The sequence below is a fragment of the Panthera onca genome, chromosome A3 (genome assembly GCF_046562875.1).
Source record: "Panthera onca isolate mPanOnc1 chromosome A3, mPanOnc1 haplotype 2, whole genome shotgun sequence".
Lineage (NCBI taxonomy): Eukaryota > Metazoa > Chordata > Mammalia > Carnivora > Felidae > Panthera > Panthera onca.
The window spans coordinates 3,685,024-3,691,085 of NC_138341.1; the positions used below are offsets into that span (position 1 = coordinate 3,685,024).

The following is a 6,062-nucleotide window of genomic DNA, read 5'->3' on the forward strand; positions in this document are numbered from 1 at the left end:
CTGATACCCTTTGAAACAACCGGGGTAGAAGCTGGAGCTGCTGAAGGTCTTAAATACTCACCCATCTTAACCTCTGGCCAGGAATCCTGCATATAAGGCTCTGATAAAATCTGCTAAGTCGCATGTATGACTGTTGTTAAAACACACACACTACATCGCCCAAATTAGTGCTTTTTACAGTATGCAAGCCAACTATCTTATCCTCTGACTTTTGGCAAGAAAGTTGCCAATATCCTAATTCTATGGAAATATCTCCCTCGCCCTCCTTACAATGCCAAAGAGTAAATTTGATTTAGAGCATGGGCGTTCCCATGCGTGAGGTACGGTATCGACAAGACCGACGTGGGTGCCTGGAAGTTCTAGAATCCAGAGCGCATTCCGTCCCCGTGGACACAGAGAGCTCATGAAACAGATTCTTGCTGTATCTCCCCCAGCTTGAACCAAAGCCATTTCTTATATTTATTCCAGAGGGAAGAATTTCTTTTATTTCCTGGGAAAGAAACATGAAGCAGGCCACTTTTTGCTCGGTTTATCTGGTGAAAAGTGAAACAAAGCCTGATCCGCCTGAGTAGAGCCAAGGCGACACCAGAGTCCAGAGCTTCGAAGAACACATGTGGAGTATGACGGAACAGGTACACTGCGAATTACACGGTTTCCACCATTTTCACTAAACGGCAAGGCTTCTGCCTCCGAAAATCCGGAGGTGCCACTAATCTCTCCAGAGACACAGTTATAAATTTGTAAATCAGGTGAGACAGAGAGGAGAAGCGGGAGCTGAAGGGGGAGAGCAGGAGACAGACCTTCTCATTCGCGGTAGTGAGCAGCGTCTCTTCCAGAAGGGACTTGAAGGCTTCCGGGCATTAATTAATCGGAACGTGTGTGGGTGAGACTGATTAATTTAATGCTCTGTGTGATCCGAAGACGAATCAGAGCTCTATTGGTGTAAAATCTCTCGCTAAAAGTTCACTGGTAAAGTGCACCTCACATCTTAACTAAGAGAAGGTTACATTCTGAACATCACCGCGTCTTTCTCCAAAGGCTGAAGACTGTTCAGACCCTCAAGTCTCTTGTTCTGACGCCCAGAAGTTATTATCATCCAGGACTGGCTATTTCACCGTGGAAGGGATAGGAGATAAACAATGCCATAAAAATATTGTTCCTACCTTTTTGTTTCTTTTTCCTCTTCTTTCTTTTCCGATGAGATGACTTTATTGTTGGGTTTAACCATGAAAAGAATCCATGTTCTTTTTTTTTTTTTCTTTTAATTGTCAAACAGAAACGTTTAAATAGTACAGTCAACACCGTCCAAAATTGTCCTCACTGTTAACCAATGTTAACCAATGTTGATCATTTTGTGGACAACTGAATGTCTTCCGTGATCTGTCCAGTAAATAACTGGTCGTGCATGGTCTCAGCTATTCCAAAGCTCACAGATGAGACAAAAATCATGCGTTCTCAAAGTTACCCTTGAAAATTCCTGAAGCTGATAAAGCCTTTCAATAAGCTGAACAAATTCAGGCTTTCCTTCAAAATGTTGAAAACAAAAGTTTTTTTTTCCTGGTTTTTTTTTTTTGTTTTTTTTTGTTTTTTGTTTTTTTGTTTTTGTTAAGAACGAGACAGAGTGGCTTGCTCTCAGGGACCCCAGGGTACCAAGTAGCTCTCTTCAACCCTGAACTCCAGAGCAGGAAGATGCTCACGGTCTGGGAATCATGTGACCTCAGAAATGCCTTCCGTCACGCCTCTCCAGGGCACACACCCTGAGATCTCTGACGGGCAAAATTAATGCCACTACGTTAAGGTCCCTATTCCTTTTTTTTTTTTTGGAGGGGAGGGTGCTCAAGCACATACGGCTGCATCAGTTAGTGTACCCCTGTTGCAATATTCATATTATATGGCTTTCTTCATGAAGGATGACACTGACATATTAAGAAAACCATAATCCCTAATTATTTGGACTTAATTTCATATATAAATGGTCTCAACCTCTTTGCCAGATCTTTCTATCAAAGTTTCCCATTCGTGGATTATTGATTCCTATTATGCTTTCATACAGGCATCCGGAGAAGGAACGGAGTGAGAGTAAACACCACCCAACAGTGCAGGTTTGGGGATTTGTTTTCACCGACCCCAGTTGCAGACAACAAGTTGGGTTGTTTTTAATTTTCACTGAATGTTGTAATAATACGGCCCATCTCCCGAGTTCATTTCTTTCATTACGAAAACCCCTGTATGTCTTAGGATGTTGTCATCAAATAATCCTTTATTTCAGGGAATTTTTTTTTTAATTTTCCTGATAAAGCATTTATTTCCTGATGCAAATCTTCCAAAATCTACCGTTAATGCATTCTGCGCGTTACATTTACTCTCCTCTACTTCTGTCCCGGGCTGTTTATCTGTCTTCAGAAGGAGGCAACTCTTTGTCGGCCCCCGCCTGGGTCCAAAATCACATGGGTCAATGTTTGTCCCTCTCTCCTGCCCGGCCACCTGCCACCATTTGCACTAGCCCTCTGCCAGGGGGACAGAGGGCTGAGTGACGGGGTTCACGTCCTCCGTTCAGTAACTCAGGCCTTCTGGAAGGTGCAGGAGGCGCTGGGGCCCTCCTAATTCAGGCCACAATCCCTGAACTACAAGAACGTAACCTAATCTTTTATGCATGTTCAATTAGGCTGTCACCGATTTCTTCCATTCAGGCTTAGAGGCCATTGGACAAACCCAAGTCCTCTATCTTGAGGGCTCGTTGTCTAGTAGGCAGCATCAGTTTTCTCTCGGTTTTTAGTTCTGAAAATAGTTCTTCAGAAACTATCTCATGTTTTCCCCTGTCTAGCCCCTCAACATCACCGTTCCAGGCCCCCCAAATCCCCTCCTATTAAATTTTCACTAAGTCTGGTCAGCATATGCGATGTCTTTCTACTTTCACCCTGACTTGTACTTGACTTTCCAGTTCTGCCACTTCTGCCTCTGAAGGTGCTGTTGGATGTGGTGGAGAAAAGACCTCCAACCGGAGGCTGTCCAGGCTCCTCACTGGCCCCCGGGGCCCCCGGCCTCCCCCGACCCCGTCCCCCCCAACCAAAGTGAGCTTCACAGAACCGCCTTCGCTGATTTCCTATTTCACACCACCACCCTCTTAGGAAGCAGAATTCCGTAGAAAGTCCTTACGCCTTCTTCATCGTATTGCTTTTGGCGAATATTCCTCAAGACGCGTGTTATGATACCAGTGTGATCCCCAGCTTTGCATCAGGAATCATCGTTAGCCGTTTTTACTCTGAGTTTGTTGCTTTGCTTTGTTTGTTTTTTAGTTTAATCTGTTTTGGTGAGAAGCATATTAAAAATCTGTGCTGAAAATCCCGGTGTTCCTCGAATTCTCATGTTTCTTCCTAAGACTGTTCGTGCTCTCAGGCTCCAGAGGATTTCTTTGTTCTGATGTCGCTTGGCCCATGGGAAATGTTACGCGTCCTTACTAGGCTGAACTCTAGGAGTGCAAGCCCCCGTTCTTGCCACCCTGGCTCCACTGTCCCCCAGGGGAGCCCCAACGGATGTCTACCTGCACCTTTCTCCCGCCTGGACTCAGGCCCCCAACTCTCTCGTGCTCAGCTCTGGGTGGTCGGTGAGTTCCTGCACCTTAGCAACCACCGAGGTGGGGAAGAGTTTCACCTTCTGGCTGACAACGCCACTATTTTGTTAAATTTTATTTACTTATTGAGAGAGAGAGAGAGAGAGCATCAGTGAAGGAGGAGCAGAGAGAGAGGGAGAGAGAGAATCCCAAGCAGGCTCCGCACCGTCAGCGCAGAGCCCGACGTGGGGCTAGATCCCAGGACCTATGTGATCAGGACCTGAGCCGGACACTCAACCAACTGAGCCACCCAGGCGCCCCTGACAACCACAGTCTTCATCGGTGGATGTCTGAGCTCCCTCACCTGTCATGAGGAGAAGGGACCAGATACAGAACAGTAATCTCTACTCGTACAAATTCCTTTTAAATATTATATCTCTGATCAATTTTAAGGTTCTCTTATATAGGCTGGATGAACACTGAGGGGACAGGCAGTTTGAAGATGCGTCCGCGGGCTCTGAGCGTGTGTCCACCTCTTCTGTGTACGGGCAGTTATCTGGGGCCTTCGACATAAGGTCCTCAGCTGAGATTCCAGAACAACAGAAAATGGGCTCTTGAATATCCTAACACTACTGGCTTCTCCTGGTCTGGGTTTTGCCAAGATTGCCCCTAATGGCTTATCATCCTTTTTCCAGACGTGGCGTCTAACCGCCTGGAAAGGCACCCTTGCCAGGAGGGCAATGCACCTTGCCGTCCTCTCCGGAGGCAGGTGAGAGAACAGAGACCTTAAACATGACAGACTGTCCACTCCCCGGGACGGCACGGGCTGCTGGACGGGCCCGATGTTGCTGAAATTGTTCACTGGAGCCCAGCACCCATATCCACGGGCACACGTTTGCACCCCATCACTGAAGGACAGGGGGGCGGGAAGCCGCTCGCCTGCCCCTCCCGGGCTGGAAGCTGTCTGGAGGAGGGGGGGAATGAGCAAAGGGGACAGCGGGAGCACCTGCTGGAAGGAGGGCGAGGGGCGGGCAAGAGTAGGCACATGGACGGTCAGAGGGAAGCTTGCCCCGAGTCACTTACAAAATGCGTTGCTTCTGGAATACCACCCAACGTGCATTCACTGACAGACTCCTGAGCAGTTTTACTTCCTCTTAAACATTCTTGTGTCCATTTAACAGCTCATCTCCCTGCTTCTAGTATATTCCTTCACCCCCCTCCCCCTCACCTCATAGCCAGTCACTCTAGGCTTTTCCAAAACTAACAACACCCGGGTCCCATGAAGCTCTGTAGACTGAGCCCGGAGGCTGCTGATGAAACATTTACCTAGTAAAACCCACTCTGTGCTGCAAAATGCCCCCAGATTAGAATCCCTTCTGGATCTAAGCTTGGAAGCAAATTCTCATCGATATAATTCAAGAGCCAATTAAGATTTGGAGCCATGCTCCCAAAGATCCTGGGATGTCAACGTTTCAAGGCTTTGATCAGAGAAACCAATCAAGTGAAAGGTTTGGAACTGTTCCAGGACCCAGACAGAGAGGCCCTGCTGGGGGGTGGGGGGGAAGCCCAGAAGCCCAGCCCGGCCTGCAGTTCTGAGGCATCCGACCTTGGACCTCGTACATTCCCAGGGCCCCACTTCCTGCCGCGACCTCTCCTGGCGGTCAGGTTGTCCCGCTAATGCCTTTTCCACGTGGGCCAGGCGGAAACCGCCTTCGGTGGGGGGAGCGACGTCTTCTCAGCTCATTTTCGGCTGTGTCCCTGGGTCACCATGAAGTGTCTCGCACAGACTTACCTTCCTAAAAATGTTCTCATCGCAGTGGGGCCTGGCAGACACGGGTTTTCCTCTGTGTGTGTGTGTGTGTGTGTGTGTGTGTGTGTGGTACCACGCTGAGAAGTTTCCAGTGCCTCAGACGTTCACTGCCATGACCTGAACCTTTGGCTTTTTTTTTCAGGACAGGGCTTAATAACGCAGGCCAAGCAGTGGCCAGAAGAAGGGGAAAAAAAAAAAACAGCAGCTCTGTTCCTTACATCAGAGCACAGGAACGATAGCCTTTGATGGAGCGTGTTGTGTTTGTAGGTTAGTGACCGATGCCCATTTTGCAAAATCATTCACGCTGGGTGCTGAAAGCTGGCCTCAGAGCGCCAGCAGGGCTGGCCAGGCTCCTGTGTCCTATTTGGTCAGTGGGATCTGGGTGTCAGGCCGTGTGGGCCTCTCTGCTCCTCTCTGATCAACGGTAGAGACATGGCGTTGTCGCAGAGGGTCCCAGCCAGCCAGAGAGCATGGTACGTCCTCACTGGCCGTCACTACGACACCTCGATATCTGGGGATGGTTTCTGACAAGACCCGCATTTGGTGATTTCTCGTCACCCGACCGCCGCTCCGATTAGGGCCGTTTGCTCGGATGTCTCACGAGTACGCTTGAGATGTGCTGCTGGGCAAAGAATTTTCCGGATCGTTTTGGAAAGAAAATGCAGTGACGTTTTGTGGGACCGCCCCACGCCGGGCCCCAAG

The 6,062-nt window shown here is 48.7% G+C and overlaps 1 long non-coding RNA gene across 1 annotated transcript; it reads left to right on the plus strand.

Moving 5' to 3' along the window:
- Positions 1 to 326: 326 nt before the first annotated feature.
- On the plus strand, positions 327 to 3,342 carry LOC132687538 (uncharacterized). Its single transcript, XR_009614177.3, has 2 exons — positions 327 to 632; positions 1,039 to 3,342. It is a non-coding gene; the product is annotated as an uncharacterized LOC132687538 (long non-coding RNA).
- Positions 3,343 to 6,062: the final 2,720 nt, after the last annotated feature.